Source organism: Grampus griseus (assembly GCF_964374135.1).
Source record: "Grampus griseus genome assembly, chromosome: 12".
NCBI classification, from domain to species: domain Eukaryota; kingdom Metazoa; phylum Chordata; class Mammalia; order Artiodactyla; family Delphinidae; genus Grampus; species Grampus griseus.
The window spans coordinates 12,538,323-12,559,903 of record NC_139006.1 but is presented as its reverse complement, the minus strand read 5'-3'; the positions used below and the strand labels follow the sequence as shown (position 1 = coordinate 12,559,903).

At 35.8% G+C, this 21,581-nt stretch overlaps 1 protein-coding gene across 2 annotated transcripts in view; it reads right to left on the bottom strand.

Moving 5' to 3' along the window:
* MED13L (mediator complex subunit 13L) overlaps positions 1-21,581 on the bottom strand; it is a 296,421-nt gene that overhangs the window by 231,818 nt on the left and 43,022 nt on the right. The window lies entirely within an intron of this gene.

The following is a 21,581-nucleotide window of genomic DNA, read 5'->3' as shown; positions in this document are numbered from 1 at the left end:
GGAAACAAAATCGAATATGTTCTGCCCTAATAATCAAATTATACAAAAAAAAACAAAAACAGGCTTTATATAATATCAGGAAACTCAAGTGATTCATAAAAATATATAGTTCTCACAGACAACAGAACTACAGCAGAAAGGACACTGAGAGAACTATAACATACATTATCGCCTTCCTTCTGAAACTAAAAATCCCAATACAATCTCGGAAGTCGAGAGTAACGCTCAAAGCAACTCCCTGACATGCTGCCATTAGATCAAGTAGATTGTCTTCTGGCATGCTACTATGGCAATCAGAGATGGCTACCCTAAAAAGAAAAAAGCAGCTACCATTATCAATTATAGTCTCAATACCAGCATCTCAAAACAAATCCAATACTGGAAGAAAAACCATTTCTTAAATGAAGTATAAAACCTACTGCTCCCGTAATTTGCATGGCCTGATGAACTTCTACAGTTTAAACTTCAGTTTTCATTCTCCTTCAATAAACCAAGCAGGTTTTCTTCCCACCAATTCCCCTTCACAAGGATACAGGGACCAATGGACTGAGAGATAGGCGGGAAAGGAAGGGGAACAGAGACGGAGGTGAGACCTCCCAGCTGTATAAAAACAAACCATGAGTTTTTACCTTTGCTTCCAAATCAAAGGCAAAAGCAAGTACGGAAGGCAAAATATTTTAGAACTAAAAAATAAATAAATACTAAAATTACTTGCAAGTTTCTCCTGCAGTACAGGTTACTTTTTTCCCGAAAAAATAATTTTTTTGGGGGGGGGGGCTGTGTTGGGTCTTCGTTGCTACATGCATACTTTCTCTAGTTGTGGTGAGCAGGGCTACTCTTCGTTGTGGTGCGCGAGCTCCGCATTGCAGTGGCTTCTCTTGTTGCAGAGCACGGGCTCTAGGCACATGGGCTTCAGTACTTGTGGCGCGCGGGCTCAGCAGTTGTGGCTCGTGGGCTCTAGAGTGCAGGCTCAGTAGTTGTGGCCCACGGGCTGAGATGCTCCGCGGCATGTGGGATTTTCCTGGACCAGGGATCAAACCCGTGTCCCTTGCATTGGCAGGCAGATTCCTATCCACTGCGCCACCAGGGAAGCCCCCTGCCTACCATTTTGCAACCTATTCTTCCAAATTCCTAAATCTGATGCTTCTGATTCACTTGGACATAATGATCACTACCAAATAAGAGATCCTTTTATTTCAAAGGGCATATTTCTGGTGAAGACTAAACTTAGTTACAAGGTAGAAAAGCCAAGAAATGCTCATAAGCCCATAATTTAAAGTTTATATCTAGGCAAAAAAGAATTACATCCATCTTGTATAGATTCCCTCTGTCACCCCCTCCCCCCCACACACATACCCCCTTAAGGAAAAAACAAAAAACCTGAGGTATCTCTAAAGGCACAATTAAGTCACAGAGTAAAGTGTAAGTAGGATTCCTTAGTGATGTAAACAACTCTACTGGATACAAAGTTCTGAAACTTTTTTTCTAATCAACAGGTCAGGTTAAATAACAGCTACAAAATATAATATTCTCCTGCCAATATGTTGTAGTCATGGTAACAACAACAAAATACTAAACTATTTCTTTCCCATCTGACTCATCTTGTTATGTAATAACTCAGTTCTGAGAGTCAAGAGCCACTTAATGAAACTGGAATTACTTACAAAGAAACCATCTATCTTCCCTTAGACTGTAAAAAGATTTTTTTAAAAACAAAAAGGAAAGGAAAAGGAAAAAAAGCTTTGCAACACCTATTTCAAAGGTGTGAAGCTGGATCAAATATTTTCAAAATATTAACTAAAAACCCAATTAACCCCAAATCAAAACTTCAATACTATATTTATATTCACCCCCAATTTGGATGAAATAGAAGTAACACTAAAATTTCCCCCCACTCATGCACCAGCAATATCTAAGGAAAACATGGTTTTCAGAAACAGCTTCTTTCTCTTGGTTTCCTATCAAACATCTTAGATATAGAAATGAGTAAAAATGTTAGCTCAAAATCACTTTATTCAACATATGCAAAAGTAAATAAAATAGCCCAGTCCATATTACAACTAAAAACTTTTTAGCTAACTCATTGTAATTGCTATAAAGTGGCCCCAAAGTGTATTTGGTAAGCTCTGCGCTACTTTATCACTAAAAAATATCCTCATACATAATAATCTTTGCTGCCCCACAGATATATGCATTTATTGGACTGACAAACTAAATTCAGGCTGCCTTATTTGAAAATGTATGCCCACCAATCTCGCTTCATACAACTACTATCAAATAGTGTATCCTCATGTTTTTGGGGCACTCTTAATCTTACAAATTATCAAAATCTACATAAAAATTTCAAAGGATATCATTATATACGTACAAACTGAACTAATAATAGGTTAATTCTTTAAATGTTCCAATAAAAACACTTTTGGGGAAGGGAGTGGTTTAAAAGATTTTATTTTTGCTTTTGTTATGCTCAATAATCTAGCTATTATAATACGATCTTTGTTCTTTCTCACCCGCAAATGAAGTTGTCTAAATGATAATCAATACTTCCTTTAAGTGAACATTCCCTAATATCTTTCTTTCAGAAATGACAAAAGCATATTTACAGGCTATTTTTCCCAGCAGTCATAGAAATCGGTCACCATGCATTCCATATAACTTTCAGTGGCTCTGTCTACCGTCTCAGGGGTAAACCCAAGGAAGCCTTGCACAACCTGATTCCTATCTATCTCTTTCCAGCCTCAACCACCCTCCCCTATCCAGTCACCTCTTCTACCACATATCCTGTAAGCCCTGAACAAATGGAGTTAATCAGCCTCAATTCAATTCAACTTCTCCTATTCTGTTAAAATACAAAAACCTAAAGCGCTGGGATCATATCTTTCTTACTTTTAGATCCACAATGCCTAAAAAAGTATTTAGGACAGTGTAATTATTCAAAGTATGTTTAATAGACAAAATGTGGATCCAGCCTCTTTCCCTACACTTCAGGTTGATTAATTTTAATATCAATAAATTAAAACACACATAAATTCAATAAAGAATCAAAAAAATAGATGTGATTAAAAATATACAAAACAGCTATTTAATGGCTCTTGTATTTCACCAAGAATGATAGAACAGACTCCTAATATTCTCCTTGCCACCAACTTCCTTGTTCCAATTTATTTAACATACTGCAGCCCAGATTAATCCTTGTAACTGCTCAAGACTCTGAAGAGATCCTACTAATGGTCTACCGAATGGTGCTAATGCCTTGACCCACTACTCAAGGTCCCCCGTTATCTGATTTGAACTACCTTTCCAATCTTATTTCTTCCTCTTCTCTTTATCACACCCTTCTCAACAGCCAAGCTGAAATTCTAGCTATGACCAATACTTCTCTACTTTGCCTTTGCCCCTGGTTAGTCACTTTTATTAGATTATCTTTTCTTCCTCCTGCCCCTTAAAGTCCCATGTCCCAAAAGCATCATTTTTCTTTACTGGTCAATGTAAGAAGCACAAGCCACGCTGAGTATTGAATCCATCCTCCTGCATTCCATACTCAACAAACATCGTCTTCAACATAAGAGAACTACAGCTGGTCAAGAAAAATTTGGCGGCTTGAGAGACAGTAACTGTAGCAAAAATCAACATGCTACTACTATGTCTGATTTGACACTGAAAATCTCCAACAAAGATGTATCTAACTACAAGGAGATCTGGTATGTTTAATACATAAAAACATGTCATATTAATATATGATAGCAAAGTTGATATTAAGGACAGGAAACTTTGGGCAAAATCCATTTGTCTTGCACTCGAAGAAAGGTTTAATATTCTGACATTTTTGACAAACCTGATAACTTGGGAAGTCTTAACCCTTAGCTTTATAGAATATTAATTGAAGACCCTCACTCAATTGGGTTGAAATGTTACTCTCACCCTCTGAAGGTTATCACTACCCAACAAAGACAGAGCAACACATGAGCATGACTAAGAAGTTGCTTGAGCACCTATCTATCTAGATGAAAGTAACAACCTATGTGGGAAAGAAGCAGGAGCCCAGAGAGAAAAGTTGAGTTTTTATAACCATCTGTCTTTTGCTACTAAGTACTCAACATGGAAAGACAATTTGGGGATGCAGGAAAAGATAAATACACAATTTTTTTTTAACTTTATATTTTGGACCTGCAAATTTAGCTGTCTTGAACCATAACTACATACCCCTTGAGTTTCAAACATAGATTAGTACTAAAGTTCTATCATCTTCTTCCCACAGGAAAAAAAAAAGTTCATGTCTAGCTCATCTTTCTATCATCTCAAGATGGCATCTTACAAAAGACAAAAACTCGAAAAACTTAGCTGGCTAAACATTTTAAACTAAAGAAACAAATCCCTGATATCACGGAAGGAACTTGGAGGAGAAACAAAACATGAACAGAAGTACTACCCATATCAGAGCATTTATCACACTCTTAGATAAGTACTGTGTACTTATCTAATTGTCCCACTAAAGAATAAATCTGAGAGATCAAGAACTGAGTTGTCCAATTTACCAGTGAATGCCAAATGCCTAGCATGGTATCTGGCCCATGTTCAAAGTACCATAATACCTGAAGACTGAATAAACAAAAAGCAAGAGTAAAGAAAACTCACTAAAACCTCACAAGCTCCTGAGAATTACATCAAAATAAGATGATCTAAATTCAAATTTTCATTAATTAAATTTCTGGGAAAATGAACAAGTAATTACATATGTCAAGATCCTAGAAGGCAATAATCATTGTCATTCCCAGCACAGAGGACTGCCTAGCACTTGACAAATGCATGTTGAACTGAATTCTACACTTCCCTCCTCCTCCAAGTATGAGAGATATAATACAAAGAAATTCAGTAAAATAACTATCTAATTAGTCTTTTTCTAATTAAACCTTTGCCAGGTCATTTTAGGAGGTACAGAATTTTATTTTAACCCAGAGGCATTCGGTGATCAAATTTACCTCAAATAATACTTTTTTTTTTAAGCTAAAACACAATAAAAGACGGGATTTTAATTCTTCTAACTTTCCTTAATAGTGCCCTTAATCTTAACCTTAATCTAGCTCTATAAGCAAAAAACTCTCTTTAAATCTATTATTCAATATATTAGGCAATTATTACCCACTGCCTCTAAATATAACCAAGTCAAAACAATTATTACACACTGCCCCTAAATATAACTCTGTTCAAAACAACAGGCACGGGCTTCCCTGGTGGCACAGTAGTTAAGGATCCACCTGCCAATGCAGGGGACACAGGTTCGAGCCCTGGTCCGGGAAGATCCCACATGCTGTGGAGCAACTAAGCCCGTGCGCCACAACTACTGAGCCTGCGCTCTAGAGCCCACGAGCCACAACTACTGAGTGCGCATGCACAACTACTGAAGCCCGCGTGCCTAGAGCCTGTGCTCTGCAACAAGAGAAGCCACCAAGATGAGAAGCCCATGCACTGCAAAGAAGAGCAGCCCCCGCTCGCTGCAACTAGAGAAAGCCCGCACAGCAACGAAGACCCAATGCAATCAAAAATAAATTAATTAATTAAAACAACAACAACAACAGGCGCTTGAAGACAACTCCTGCAATGCCAACAATTATAATTATGTCAACTAGCCAACATCAGCAATAAAAACATGCTTTTTATATCCAACATGCCTTTATCCTAACTCTACAATTCACAGTTTGGTACTCGGTACTTCTTGGCATTTTCCAGAAATTCAGTCTCCAGAAAACAGTTTCATTCTTGACACACCAGGATTTTTTTTATGACACTGAGACCACACTTCTGAGAAAACAATAATGAAGTTGTTAAAGACTCTAGGGCTTCCCTGGTGGCGCAGTGGTTAAGAATCCACCTGCCAATGAAGGGGACATGGGTTTGAGCCCTGGTCCAGGAAGATCCCACATGCTGTGGAGCAACTAAGCCCGCGCTCTAGAGCCCGCGAGCCACAACTACTGAGCCTGCGTTCCACAACTACTGAAGCCCACGCGCCTAGAGCCTGTGCTCTACAACAAAGAAGCCACTAAGATGAGAAACCCACACACTGCAACGAAGAGTAGCCCCCGCTCACCGCAACTAGGAAGACCCAATGCAGCCAAAGATAAATTAAATAAATAAAAATTTTTAAAAAGACTCTCTAATATCTAATTTCTTCTTCAAATAACCCAAGACAAATTCTGTAATTTAATACAATACTTATCAGCATTTTGCAAAGCACTTAAGACTAGCAGTAAAATATTCTAATGCTGGTTTTACCAAAGAACTGATTACATTTAGAATTCCATGGTAATTTATATTTTCCTCACTATTTTCAGAAATCCAGAAGCCCACAAAGGATAACTTTAAAGACTCTGCCAATTATAAAAGGAACACAAATGAACTGGATACATATATAATTTTTAAATGATCTAAACAAATGTATACCTTAAGAATTTATATCATAGTTCTTATAAGTTAGAATGAAAGTATCAATGGATATTTAAGGTATAATAGTCAATTCCATACACCATTTTAGTCAGCTCAAAATATTCTGGAAGCAGACAGAATATTAATAATAAAGAGATGGGATTTAAAATGTTCTTTTCCTAACTGGACTTATTTGTAATTTATACTTAATTTTTAAAATATATAATCAAGGAAAATGAAATTAAAACAAACATGAATAATTAAATTTATGTTATTAGTGTAGTTCATATTTCTGCCACATTAAAAAAAATCTAGCAAACTGTCAAGGGTAAAGGCAGATGTCTATTTTTACCAGTGTTCCAGTATTATAACAAACTATTTAGGGGATAAACTTTAGAGCAGCATTATAAATATAAAAATGATGAAATAAATTTATTTCAGAAGAAAATAAAGATTTCTACACCCAACTCATTCATTTTATGATCTTTAGGACTTCTTAAAGAGAAATATATAAATATGCAGATTGATTCTTTTTTTATGTTCATAATGTGACCCCAAATAAAATCCCTGGATAGCTGACAAACCAAACCAACAAATCAAAAGCATTCATCTATTGTACATCAATTGTAATTTAAATTTTGTAATTTCAAATTTACGTCATTTCCAAGGCAAAATAATTTTGAGAGTAAAATGTTAACAGAAAAACTGAACCACAGTTCTTCTTCAGGAAGTATTCAACCTTTTAATGCCTAAAGACTGAATTCCAGAACGCTCTTCTCAAATTAAGTTCAACTGCCAAACATCTTTTCATGTGAAATAGCAAAAATATCTGTAAAGCCACCTATAGAGACTAAAACTATAATGTATGGATTACCTAAGCTCTGTCAGTGCTATTATAAACTGATGAATCTTTTCACAAAATACATATTCAATAATCACAGAATCATTTTAAATCTCCATACGATAATAATCTGAATTATTGTTCCAATCAATATTTTTCCAAACTCTTATTTTCTTCTACTCAGAGATTTCCAACAGAAAACTATTTATTTATATAATTTCCCACTTCTTTCAGCAGGACAAATATAGAGACTGAGTTTTAAAGAAGGCTACAACCAATCAAAGGTTTTTTGCTTTGATAGACCTAGGCTGGCAGAGCTTAAATTTTATAGTCCATACACTTGAGAATGAATCAACCAAATAAGATGCCAGGTAAACTTTTGCACACAAAATTTAACCTTAGGAAAACTAACAGCTGGAAAAAGCTGTGTGGCTCTGCTATTTAAATAAAGCATCTCAATTAATATACTACTGAACTAAAAAGTCAGTGGTTAGTTTGCAGTCCCTCTAGTGTTCAACTAGTTACATTAACAGTCTCGAATGGGTAAAGACTGCTGCTTATTTCTTAACTACTAAATCTATTCCACATATTAAATAAAAATGAATTTAATAAACACAAAACAAGGTACAAAAAATATCAGCAGAATCTTACATTTTTCCCTGTAAATCATTCAAATTAAGATTTAAAAAGAAAGAAAACTATTTTCCAATGCAGGATTGATCAAGTACCCAGCATGATGCCTAGCACATAACAAGTGAACTATAAATATTTGATTTTTGTCTGGTTCCCAGTTTCAACATATAATTATTTCAAGCTATCATTTACTCTTAGTTTATTACTACTATAAAATTAGAAACAATAAGCATAAATAAAAACTATTCTGCAAATAAAAAACCAAATGTGGAAAGAGAAATAGGCTGATTATGGCATGTAACACAAATCTGTAGTAATCCTTGTTAATCAAATATTCTTGCTAATTATCTATATGCAACAGTCAATAAAAGTCCCAAACACTCTGGTCAATTAATAATTCACATACACCATACACTTACCATAATTATCAAGGATCAGGTCACAATCCCTATTTAAAACAATATGGGACACAATTTTAATTTTTTATTCTAAAATCCCTTCAGCACAGGCATAGATATTATCATCATCCTTGTACTGCCAAAGCCAGAAAACAGTTATGAGAGACAACTTTTTAAAAAATCAAATGGCTACATATAATTTAACTAAGATGACACTGACAATGCCAGGTGAAAAAGAATTCAAATTTTATCTACAGGCAGAAATTATGACCAAAACTATGAATTATAAAATAAGTTCATGAAGATTTAAATATTCTGACAGCGGAGTTCATTAAAGGAAATGTATGACTATGAAAAGCATTTATACAGCATTTAAAATCTATGAACTTTTTGTATTCACTTCATGTTATATCATAAAGTAAAGCTGTAATTCCCATATTACAGCGAAGAATAAAAGACGAAGCAAATTTAAATGACTTGTCTGTCATGACAAGTATCACAGGAAGAGACATGCTATGAACACTCAATCTTTTTTTTAGTTTACTTATCATACTTATGGTCTCTACCTCTACAAAGGTAAAAGATAACAAAAGAATGGTAAATTTCCTCCTGGCCTCTGTTTCATTTTGGATATGTGAGATTGAACAGGAGAGAGTAATCCACAATCTATGACCTATACTTCTGCTGAATGCCAGCTGAGCTTAGGTCACAAATAGAAAAAGAGAATGAGAAATGGTTTCTAGCCAAGAAGGTGCGACTTGCTGAAGGTGGAAGGACTCTTCAAGCATTCTCTGTGAGACAGGGCTGCATTCCATGTGCTGCCAAATGGAAATTTCAACTAGCACAGGAAATTCGAGTAATTGCGGGTATATATGTGACTACGTTTCAAGCATCTTTGGAGAGGACAGATCAACTTTGTCTTTGAAAAATGCCATTTTAAAATTATATAACTAACAAAGCAATAACTTGCTATCTTAAATATTTACAAAGTAGATTGAACCAAAAGGCTATTTTTAAAAGAAAAGAAAAAGAGATGTATACTGACACTAAAAAAGTCTATCAAAGATTTCCTTGAAAATGTTTGCCTAAATTGTATACTAACTCATTTTATCATGTAGTCTATAGACATGATATTTAAAGAGGTTAGTAATTAATTAAGGATTTTAGGGTGAGAAAGCTCAATGAAAGCTTTGGGTCAATTTAATTTTATAGTAAAACATGCGGTTACCAGTGAGAGCCTCGGCCAAGCAATCTTAGCTAATCATTTCTATGTAGCAATAATGAACTTTAGTATTGGGCTGGCAATTTATAACACATGTAGGATAGCCAAGGTCATCCAATCCATGACATATTCGTAAGTTAACAAGGTTCTGACATACAAATATCATTAAGCACTTTAATCCAATAAATAGTACTCTTCCAAAGCCCGTTCTATCAATACATGACACAAGCTTTTTTCCAACTGTCCAAACTACTTGCTATCTACAAACTAATAAAAATAATTTACGGAAAATTTATGGAAAATAATTGAATAAACTTATTCAATTAATTTTAATAAAACCTTTAAAATTAAACTATAAAAAATAAGCAACTACCCCCAAAAAAGTGAAGAAAATTATATCACTGTCTTTTTAATATGCAGTTAAAAAGAAATCAATGCACCAAGAAAATCTTTCAAATGTGGTCGTATGTCTTCTTTAAAACAGTATTCTATAACAGCATGTTTTCTTTCCTATGTGATCCAGAATACTAGAAGGAGTTCATAGTATGCAGTGGTGCTAGACTGATAATCTTTATACAAACTTCTCTTGCACTCACATTCATTTACTAATTAATTTATCCCATAAATGTGTCAGGAATTATGCTGGTCCTGCAATCACAATAATGGGCAAAGCCAGATGCAGGTCTTGCCCCCAGTGCAGTTTACAGCCTATAGGGAGCTTCCCATCTAATCCTATCCAAAAACTCTCAAAACCACCAAACTACCTGTAAGTCCAAACTCCTCAGCCTAGTATTTAAGCTCCATCACCAGCAGGCACAAATATGCAGTTTCAATCAACTGTAACTCTTCCTCAACAGATATTCCAAACTTTCCTACTCTGTGTCTTTGCACATGCAATTTCATATAAATGAAATGTTCTTGCCCTAACATACCCATATATCCAAATACCCAAATTCTACCCATTCTTTAAGGCTCAGCTTAAGAATTAACTGCTCCTCAAAGCTCTGTCTCCTTCCAAATAACTCCAATAATACTGTGTGCCCCTCTTAGGACATTTGTAATAATGCTCTAGGTACGTATGCTATCTCCCCTATTAGACTGTCAGCTTCTGAAAAACAGAGCATGTTTCTGATTCATTTCTGTATTCTGTACAGCACCTAAAACAATATAGGCTCAATAAATATCTTTTGGATAAATACACGATGGTAATTCTAAATATTAAAGATCATTAAAGAGTGATAACAATTTATAAGGCTCAAAGAATGTTTATAAGGGCTTCCCTGGTGGTGCAGTGGTTGAGAGTCCGCCTGCCGATGCAGGGGACACGGGTTCGTGCTCCGGTCCGGGAAGATCCCACATGCCGCGGAGCAGCTGGGCCCGTGAGCCATGGCTGCTGGGCCTGCGCGTCCGGAGCCTGTGCTCCGCAGAGGGAGGGGCCACGGCAGTGAGAGGCCCACGTACCGCAAAAAAAAAAAAGAATGTTTTTAAAACATCCTTTCACACATTATTTTATTGCTGTTACAGAATATTATAAATTTAAATGTGTGGGCAACTGAGCTGAATCAGCACTCCAGGACATCCTAGGAAAATGTTTTTGCCCCCTGAGTATAGTCTACCTCATTGTCCCAATCATACTGTGAATCAAACTGATAGTGACGGCTCTGGCAAACTGAGTTGTGGTTAACGAAACCTTTACGGTAACAGTGGGGATAACTGCCCCAGCCCCAGATTTGCTACTGGAATCAAGGGCCCCTCCTTGTTACACTCTTTATGAAACCAGTAAATGGCATGATAAATTTTTCCATAACAGTCATTGCCAACAAATGTTATTTCCTCCCTAAACAGAGTTGTATGCAATTTGTCCAAGGATGCCAAGGCAGGCGTCCTTTCCATTATTAATATCTACTAGGCTACTTTTAAAGTAAGTTAAAAATATACTGCCTGAAACTGAAATGAATCTAAATTTTTCCTTTAGACTAAATATATTTCAATGTGAATAACATGCCCTCTTATAAAGAGCAAACATCAAAACTGCTTAGCATTTAAACAAGCGCAAGATTACCAGGGAAAAAATAAAATAATCTTAATGAAGAGACCTCATCTTGATGATGTTCATACTTTCCTTCTTCAGACAGTCACTCCACAAATATTTACTTATTTCCTACTGATGGCAGAGTATAATAAACCTTCAAGAAGATGAGCAAAAAGTCTCACCTCCCCCCCAAGGCTAGTAAAGCCATAAATAAAACTAGTTTTTTTAATGAAATATATTTTGCATATGACATTGTATTAAATGAGAAAGATTTTTTTTTTTTTTTAAGGGCCTCTCACTGCTGCAGCCTCTCCCATTGCAGAGCACAGGCTCCGGACACGCAGGCTCAGCGGCCATGGCTCACGGGCCCAGCCGCTCCGCGGCATGTGGGATCCTCCCGGACTGGGGCACGAACCCGTGTCCCCTGCACTGGCAGGCGGACTCTCAACCACTGCGCCACCAGGGAAGCCCCCGAGAAAGATTTTTGATGACAAAAAGATTTGTGAATGCTCTACTTCACTTTACCACTGTATTCACACAATCCTTTTCAACACAAAGACACTTCATCTTTATCCAATTTTTAATTTTATTCTTAAATATATTTTTAAGTCAAGCCAGTTTTGCTGCACGATTAACTGCAAACTGCAGGGTATTATTCTACCACAACACCCTGGTAACCAGCTCATGTTCAGTTACACCGTCAGAGCACCCATAAAAAAAAAATAAAACCTAATTGTATGATCATGTGGATACTGCAGAAGTCCTTTAGCTCAATCCTAGATGGACCTCAAGAGGATAATGCTTATTCTGTTGAACTCACAAATCACAATATGAAAGAGCCAGGATCAAAACAAGACCCAGGAACTTCCCTGGTGGCGCAGTGGTTAAGAATCCGCTTGCCAACGCAGGGGACATGAGTTCGAGCCCTCATCTGGGAAGATCCCACATGCCACGGAGCAACTAAGGCCCATGCGCCACAACTACTGAGCCTGCGCTCTAGAGCCCATGTGCCACAAGTACTGAAGCCTGCACACCTAGAGCCACTGCTCCGCAACAAGAGAAGCCACCGCAATGAGAAGTCGGCGCTCAGCAACAAAGAGCAGCCCCTGCTCGCCGCAACTAGAGAAAACCCACGCGCAGCAATGAAGACCCAACGCAGTCAAAAATAAATAAATAGATAAATAATAAATAAATTTATTTTTTTAAAAAAAGACCCATTATACAAAGAGTGCATTTTAGCAATGTTGGGTTTATAAGAAGTAGGTATGTGGCCCAGTACTTGTGGAAAATTGTACAAGAATATTTATGTAGATGGAGCAGTAAAGAAAATTATCAAACACTTGCCATAATGATACTCAATGAGAAACTCTTCAAGTAGCATCAGGCCAGCTTAGGTATGAAATATTTAAAACAACAGAATCCGATTTCATAATTCTCTAGTGCTTGAAACACTTCTAAACCTTTGGGATCTTTTGGGAGGAGGGAGGAAAGAAGCATATTTATGTGTTATTTCTGCCATTAAAACAATTTTTATACAGAACAAAAAACTTTAGCTCCTAATGATGCTCATGGCTGAGTATATTGATATCAAGTCCCTGCGCCACCAGGGAAGCCCCCAAAGTGTAATTTTTTTTACCAACTCTTTAACTTTCAGATCATTAGAACATAAGCCCTTTACATGCTATTTCACTACAATCTCTGTATAAATGGTTCATTTTTCATAGAAAAAAACTAATTACATGGTTCAGCAAGTTGCCTGTGGTAACACATCGATTTTATTTACATTCAAAAGTTAGACTTTAGGGCTTCCCTGGTGGCGCAGTGGTTGAGAGTCCGCCTGCCGATGCAGGGGACACGGGTTCGTACCCCAGTCTGGGAAGATCCCACCTGCCGCGGAGCAGCTGGGCCCGTGAGCCATGGCCACTGAGCCTGCGCATCCGGAGCCTGTGCTCCACAACGGGAGAGGCCCGCATACCGCAAAAAAAAAAAAAAGAAGTTAAGACTTTAGCTTATTCTCTCAATTTCAAGCACACTTAGCTTAATAATTCTCTCTAATCCATTAGATCTTTTCCTATTCTTCATATGAAAGAATTCTGAAGTGATTATGATCTTAACCATAATTTTATAATATAAATTTACTGCTTACCAAAGTCTTAATAAGTATTTTACTTTCTCTTTTAAGGATAAAATGTATAATTTTCTATTAAATCTAATATTTTAGTAATTATACAGTAGAATCATTTGGATAATCATACAATGAAAGCTATTACCATTTTATAGTTTGTTAGCAAACTAATTCTTTCAAAACTGAACACTGAAAACAAGGAATAACTTACTTCATAACTACTTAGAACTAGCTACCATTTACCACTGGGTCGATGTTTTCCCTCAAAGTGCTTGTTTCTCTTGAAACACAAATGTATTTTTCTATTGAATATTATTCTCCACAAAGTAACAGCAAATATGAAAATTAAAATAAAATTTACTTTTCAGGTACATGGTGTTAACAATCTCAAGAATTATTAATGCCATGTGATGAAATCTTCATATAAATGTTGATACATAAAATACTACAAATATAGAATGCTGTAGAATGATATAATTCACCTGTTTTCAAAATCATCAGATTTGTATACTTGAAGAATAAATAAATGCAAACAATGTAAAAAAGTCTTTTTCAAGCTAGTCAGAGATTAATTTTCATGAATCATAAATGGACCATCAATATGAAAAAAACATAAAAACAGAGTAGGAAGTCAGGGATCAGATTTTCTCTTTAGAAAAAATTTTCAAGCTGAATGACATTTTACCTAAAGATAATTTCATTCCTGTTAATTTTATATGTAAAGGGGCCATTATTTTCACAGAAAGCAATTGTTTTTCATTTCAAATGAGAATAAACCCATTCACAGTGCTGACTAAAATTCGTTTCATTTAGTCAAAGATAACCAGAAATCACCAAAAATCAACTGCAAATTCACAGACTATAACATACACATACATGGTAATACATTCGTGCATACTTTATTGTCTACGATTTTAGAAAATTCAATGTCAATACTTCTCTTCTTAGTATGCTAAGCAATAAGTGGCTATTAATTTTCAAAGTTTGGCTTTACCATCATAGTTTGCCTTTGCTACATTCTGAATGTTTTTCTTCATATCTCCTCTCCTCTGCCCACCCCCCTTCTTTATTATGACTTAAGAATAGTGTTCATCTGAACTTTTAACTACTTTTGTAAAAGCATATGATTCAAGAAGTTTTCTGGGGGCTTCCCTGGTGGCGCAGTGGTTAAGAATCCACCTGCCAATGCAGGAGACGTGGGTTCGAGTCCTGGTCCGGGAAGATCCCACATGCCGCGGAACAACTAAGCTTGTGCGCCACAACTACTGAGCCTGCACTCTAGAGCCCGCGAGCCACAACTACTGAGCCCGTGTGCCACAACTACTGAAGCCTGCACGCCTAGAGCCCATGCTCCACAACAAGAGAAGCCACCACAATGAGAAGCCCATGCACCACAACGAAGAGTAGCCCCCGCTCCCCGCAACCAGAGAAGAAGCCCACGTGCAGCAACGAAGACCCAACACAGCCAAAAATAAAATAAATAAAATAAAATTAATTAATTTTAAAAAAGTTTTCTGTTATTTTTAAACAGGCTCAAAGTTAGGTTTTTCCTCAAGCCAGAGTGAAAAGTTATTGGGGAAATAATAATCAGAGTCTCAAAGTTTTGCCCCAAATTTATTTAACAGTTACAAAAGTAAAAAGGTATGTTTACACTGGAGAAATCTGACAGACACTACCATAACCAAGCAATCGAACTTAGCAGGATCAATACTGGGACAAATTGACATGATGTGCCTACAGTGTGATGCCACAAGAAGTACACATCACCTACTCAATATTCTTACCAAAAATGTTTAACCTGAATCTCACCATGAGGAAACAATTAGACAAATTTAGAATATGGAACATTTGACAGGACAACTTCTCCCTTCAAATAACATCCATATCATTGAAGGATCATCCCCCGCAGAAAACGACAACTTAGGGAATGTTCTAAATTAGGGGAGACTAAAGAGAGGAAACATCTAAATGCAACATGTGATTTCTGATTGGATACCAGATTGGGGAGAGGAGGCTATAAAAGGCATTATTGGGAAAAGACTGAGAATGTAGACTGAAAAGTTGAGAATTTAATTATATCAATGTTAAATTTCTTGAGTATGATTACATTATGGTTATGTTTAAAAAAAAAAAAAAGTCCCATATTCTTAAAGGAGTTACAAGCAAAAGTATTCAGGGGTAAAGATTCATGAACTCTGTAAATTACCCTCAGATGGTTTAGCCAGAATAAAAGGTATATATATGTATGTTTATATATATATATATATTTATATATATATATATATATTTACACACATATGTATGTGTGTAAATATTTTTCAAAATAAAAAGTTGAGGGGAGGGAGTTAGATCCTTCCTTGGAGATATCTAAACAAAGGTTACATCAATCCCATCATTTGAGATTACAGACTATAATCTATATATGCAGATTATAATAATAGCAAACTGGCTCTCCACTCTCTTCTTTCAGCCCTTCTCCATCCCTACAAAATGTCCACTTCTTCCAGAGGCTTGCAATCAGTTCAGTGGTATAAAAAACAGTATGAGAGTGTGTTAAATTATCTTACACTGGTAAATGTCAGAAAGCCAGATCCATTTTTCCTAGCTCTCTAATGTCTAATGCTGTTTTTGCAATGGCCCACAGCTCCTGGCATAGGTGACAGTACACTGAAAAATGGAAAAGGCAATACTTATGACTAATACAACAACAAAGTGCTAATAACTGCCAATCTGCCTCTACAATGATAATAAAGCCAACTCTTAAGATTTCTAATACTCATAATGGGACAGTCATCTAATACTCATAGTGGGACAATCATAGAGGTGGACAGATATATTCCCATTACAATTTACATGTCTATTTGTGATCATCAAAAGGAAAGGGCAGAGCACAGATAAGTTAAATTTTTAAATTACAGACAGTAGGTATTTACAGCTAAATTTCTTTATAGAACATATACCAAAAAATGGATGTTTATATCTCACTGGGAGTTAAAAACAGAAGTAATAATGCCTTATTTTAACTAGGTTTCAATCTCCTCACATTACCAAATCATTAAAAATTTTAACTGTATTCATTGTAAGTCAACCTTCTGAGAGTACAAACTGTGCTATGTTATAATCATTTAAGATAAGTTTCATTCATTTATTCAACAAATGTTATTAAGCACACATACTACTAATCTGTATGCAATACTTCTTCTGGGCCAGGGATTCTTAATGCTTTGGGTCAAGCCATCTCCAACCCCTAGAAGTCTGTGCTTGCTGTCTGTACCATTCTGGGGTTTCAAGATTGCACGTCTTTCACACTACTGACTAACAGGCAATGAAATGGCCAAAAGATTGTGTTTGTCAAATTATTTTGTTTGGTAGATTAGGAGAAGTCAATTTAGCATACTGTATTATTCTCTAAAATTCAAATTAAAAATGTGGGGAAGAATTTAATCAAGCAAAAAGAGCAAAGTTAGGGCTTCCCTGGTGGCGCAGTGGTTGAGAGTCCGCCTGCCGATGCAGGGGACGCGGGTTCGTGCCCCAGTCCGGGAAGATCCCACATGCCACGGAGTGGCTGGGCCCGTGAGCCATGGCCACTGAGTCTGCGCATCCGGAGCCTGTGCTCCGCAACAGGAGAGGCCACAACAGTGAGAGGCCCACGTACCGCAAAAAAAAAAAAAAAGAGCAAAGTTATAATAAAATAAAATTGGCAAAGACTATCAATATAAAGTTCAGTATATAGTCACAGGTATTTTTTAACTAAATCTATATCCTAAACAGAATGCTTAAGTTCATAGGTCAACTTAGAATAAAATAATTTATTAAAATAGTATGGTCTTCCTGTCCACATTCATCTTATGTATAATCTAATTGTATCTCTTTCCTGATCAGAAACCTCTAACAATTCCTCAAAATCTATCAGATTAAGTCATTGCTTCAGTGTACTCCACACGATGGCCCACCTCCCCAGTCTTTCAGTTTCCCCCAACTAACTCACTCACACACTATGTTCTGGGCAAACATGCCCTTCCCACAATTCATTCACTGCCATCAGGCCCTTTTATAGAAGCTACTTCCTCTGACTAGGACAAGTTCCGTCCCAACCTAGGTAACATATGTATCCTGTAAGACTCACCTCAAGCCTCACCAACTCTGAGCTTCACCACTATCTCCCTATTCTTTTCCCTTGAGGTTGAATCTGATACTTCTGCAAGATCCCTAACTTAATCAGTTGCTGCTTACTCCACTGTATCATAATTATGGAGTCATTCAGCTACCTCCCCAGTAAGACTATGAGCTCCTTAAGGATGAGGACTCATTTTACATATCCAGGACTGCATCACAGCTCTTGCCTAATAAAGGCTGAGTAAACAGACCAGAAACCAAGAAGGCTTCTCACTAGGGCTCACAGTGTTCTTGCTGTAAGTTTACAGAACACTTATTTATGCATTAGTCCTGGAATTGAATGTCTGTTCATGTGGAAAGTAGTCAATCTACTATATTTCTCTCATACACTTACAGTGTTCTCTGCATTATACATATTTGTGTGCTTTTCTTATACCCTTTCTAGACTATAACTTATCGAAGGCAGAGATTCCATCAAACCCCTATAATTGGACCTGCTGATACAGGTACTTATGGATGGACACAAGGAAGGAAATATGCATATATTCAGTGTTCAGCCAGTGCCCTTCAATACCACTATGCAGAGAAGGCAGTTAAGTTACTAATCTACTTTACAGGGATCCAACAGAGTCAAATCTTAAAGTTCTGACCTCTTTATAACATAATTTAAGGTTTGTTGTGAAACTCCATTTACAGCCTAAATCTAGACAAATTTCCTATGAGCAGGGGTATCTTCCCTCCTCTCTAATATTTTATTATTCCCAGTTATTCCACCAGACATTAACAAACTCAAAAATGATTACTTCAACCTAAAAGTATACATTGAAAACTAATATTTGACAAACATTAGCAAATACTGAATGTTATACAGAATGGACCAATTGCCAAAATGTTTTAATTTTGATGTTTGAGTAATTGCTGGCATTGTAGTAGTAGCAGCAAGCGTTACAATTATAGATTACCGTTCTCTGTGCTGTTCTAAGTACTTTAACTTTTCTTTTATCCTTATAACCCAATTTAGAGTGAGGAAACTGAAGCACAGATAAGTTAAATAACTTGACCAAGGATACAGAGCTAGCAAGTCAACGAGCAGGGATTCAAATCCAAGCCTCTGAACCACTATGCCATACAATATAAATAGCAATTCCCCAAACAAGAGCCCAAAAGTGTTTATCCAAGTGACAGGAACAGGTTATAAATGTGTCTTGGTCTTCTCACAGGCTATTTCACAGGTATTCAAAGCATTTAAACAAAAAGTCTAGTATAAAACTGCGTGTATCCCACAGGCTTATTCTCTTTCTGTAGGGATTACTTTACACATTTAAATCCAAGATGGTGCTTTGTGAGGTTTCTTAATAGTATGCTATTTGGGCTACACTGTAAAAACAAAGGGAAATGCCTAATAACATAACTAAAAAGTATTTTAAAGAACAGTAAAATGTCCCTAAAAAAGAGAATGCTACAAATAATAGTACCATCATCTTAACATTAAAGGATTCTGATAAAATTTATTTTAGCCAAAATGAAATGACTCATATATACTAGAGAATGAAATAGATTGCAAAATATCCTCAATGTGTAAGACTACCAATTAAAATATTCCCCTGGTATCCTTTTTTCATGATTGCTCTGCCTGTCATATTCTTCCTCACTTGAAACAAAGTTGTCTTTATGCCACTCATTTTTCTAATTAAGTTTCAAATATTTTCTAATATTAGGTTGAAACACAAAACTATCCTTTACAACCACTTTTACCTACAGAAAAGATCATTTGCTTCAATCTAGTAACTTTCACAAATTCAACAAATTAAAAAGGGTAGATGTACTTAACAAAGTTATGATTGTTCCATCACTGTAATACTTCCCTGGGGGCACGCAAAAAAATAAACAGTTTACACCGTTTTCAGACTCAAAAGGAAAGAAAATTAAAAAGTAATCATTATGAGGCAAAAACATTCACAAGATACTGTTAAGTGAGAAGGCCTGAGTTACAAAACAGTACAATACCACTTTCATTTATACACAGAAACACCAAATATTAAAACTCTGCTTTGGACTTTAGGATTTTTGTTTCTTTGTTCTCTTCCTTTAGTGGTTCTACTTTCCTAATTTTCTAATTAAAATGCAGTATTTCTGTAATTTATAAAAACAATTTAAAAGAAGTTAATCTTTGCTTAATTCTTTACCATGAAAACAATACACTAACGAATCTACATATGCAATCTAAAACAGCTATAAAATATTTAAACAGCCTACATCTTTCTGTTAACTCAGTAACAAAATCTATGAGAAATAACACAATAACTTAATAAGTTATTTCTAAAAACACTGATCCTGTGCTTTGTTGGTATGGAAAAATAACTTTATACATCAATTAAATAAGCGTAAATAACCGTAGGGTTTGGTTTCATCATCACTGTAAAATGATGATTTGTGTTGCCAACAAATAAAGACCAGACCAAAAAGTTAAAACATAAGGGATCAATAGGGAATAGAAAAATGGAAGGAGATTAAGAGTCAGAAACAATCACACAAAATGAAACTTAGTAAAACAAACAAAAATGCTATATTCCTCTACCACATGTATAAAAAATTTTTTAGAGAACAAAAAGATATGTTTTGATACTTAAATGGACAAATATAAATGTTATAAGTATCTTTCAGGAGGTATTTTATTTTTAAAATTCTGATAACCAGAAACCAGATGTTTAAAACTAATTTTTACCTGAGTTCACTGCTAACTACATGAAATAAGCTTCGAGATGCATATAATTCTGAGATATTGTTGACTAACCAGCTAAGTAAGCAATCTTACCCAGAACAGATTCTTATATTTATAAACCAAATACGCTAAAAACTATAGGAGAAAGGTTTGAGTTGAACAAATGGGCCATAAAGTAAACAGCTCAGTTAGTCCACTGTGGTTTACTGCCCTCTGGCTGTTGTGGCAGGAGATATCACAGATCAAAAATGGCTGTAAAGAAAAGCTAGGAAGGTGTCAGGCAGAAGTTGGCAGGAAATCCTTTAGGCAAATTTCAACGCTTTGGAATAGATCCTCAAATACATTAAAGTTAGTTTCAATCCTTCTTTTAAAAACAATATGAAGTAACACAACATTTCAAACACCATCTGAAATTTTTCAACCACAAATTAATAAAATACAGAGTAATTTAGACACAATAAAAGCTGGCTCAAGGAGACTAAGTCAAAAAGAGTTAATGCCCTACCCTAACTAAAGATCAGAATTAGTCCTGATTTAGAAAAATTCTTTAGCATACTAGATAGAAAGATTTAGGTGAAGAGGTGGAAAGTTTTACTAGAAATTCAAAGAATATCGATAAAATTTCCTCTGGTTATAAATCTGTGGTAAATACAAAAAGTAGCTCAGAATAATGAAACTCTTACATTAGTTCAAAATTTCCAGATATCAGATGTAATCTGAAGCTAAAAATGAGACAGCATTGGAGCAAATATTTCTTGGAATCACCTAATTACATAAAAAGCAGGAACAAAACACAGGAAAACTTGCTATGCCAAAATCGGAGTAGGTTCTTTTCATAAATCTTTCTTCAAAATATTATCCAATGTCATCTCATAACTTTGTCCAACAAGGCTTGCACTAAATTTCTATTATCACTTTACAATTTTCCACCAGAGTTCATCTGGCAATAAACCATAACAGCAACAGTCCAAAAAAAACCAATTCTGTTCATTTCACTGACTTGCTAATTACTCACATTTCACTATCATTTTAAAACAATGGATTTTAGCACGTTTCACTATCATTTTAAAAC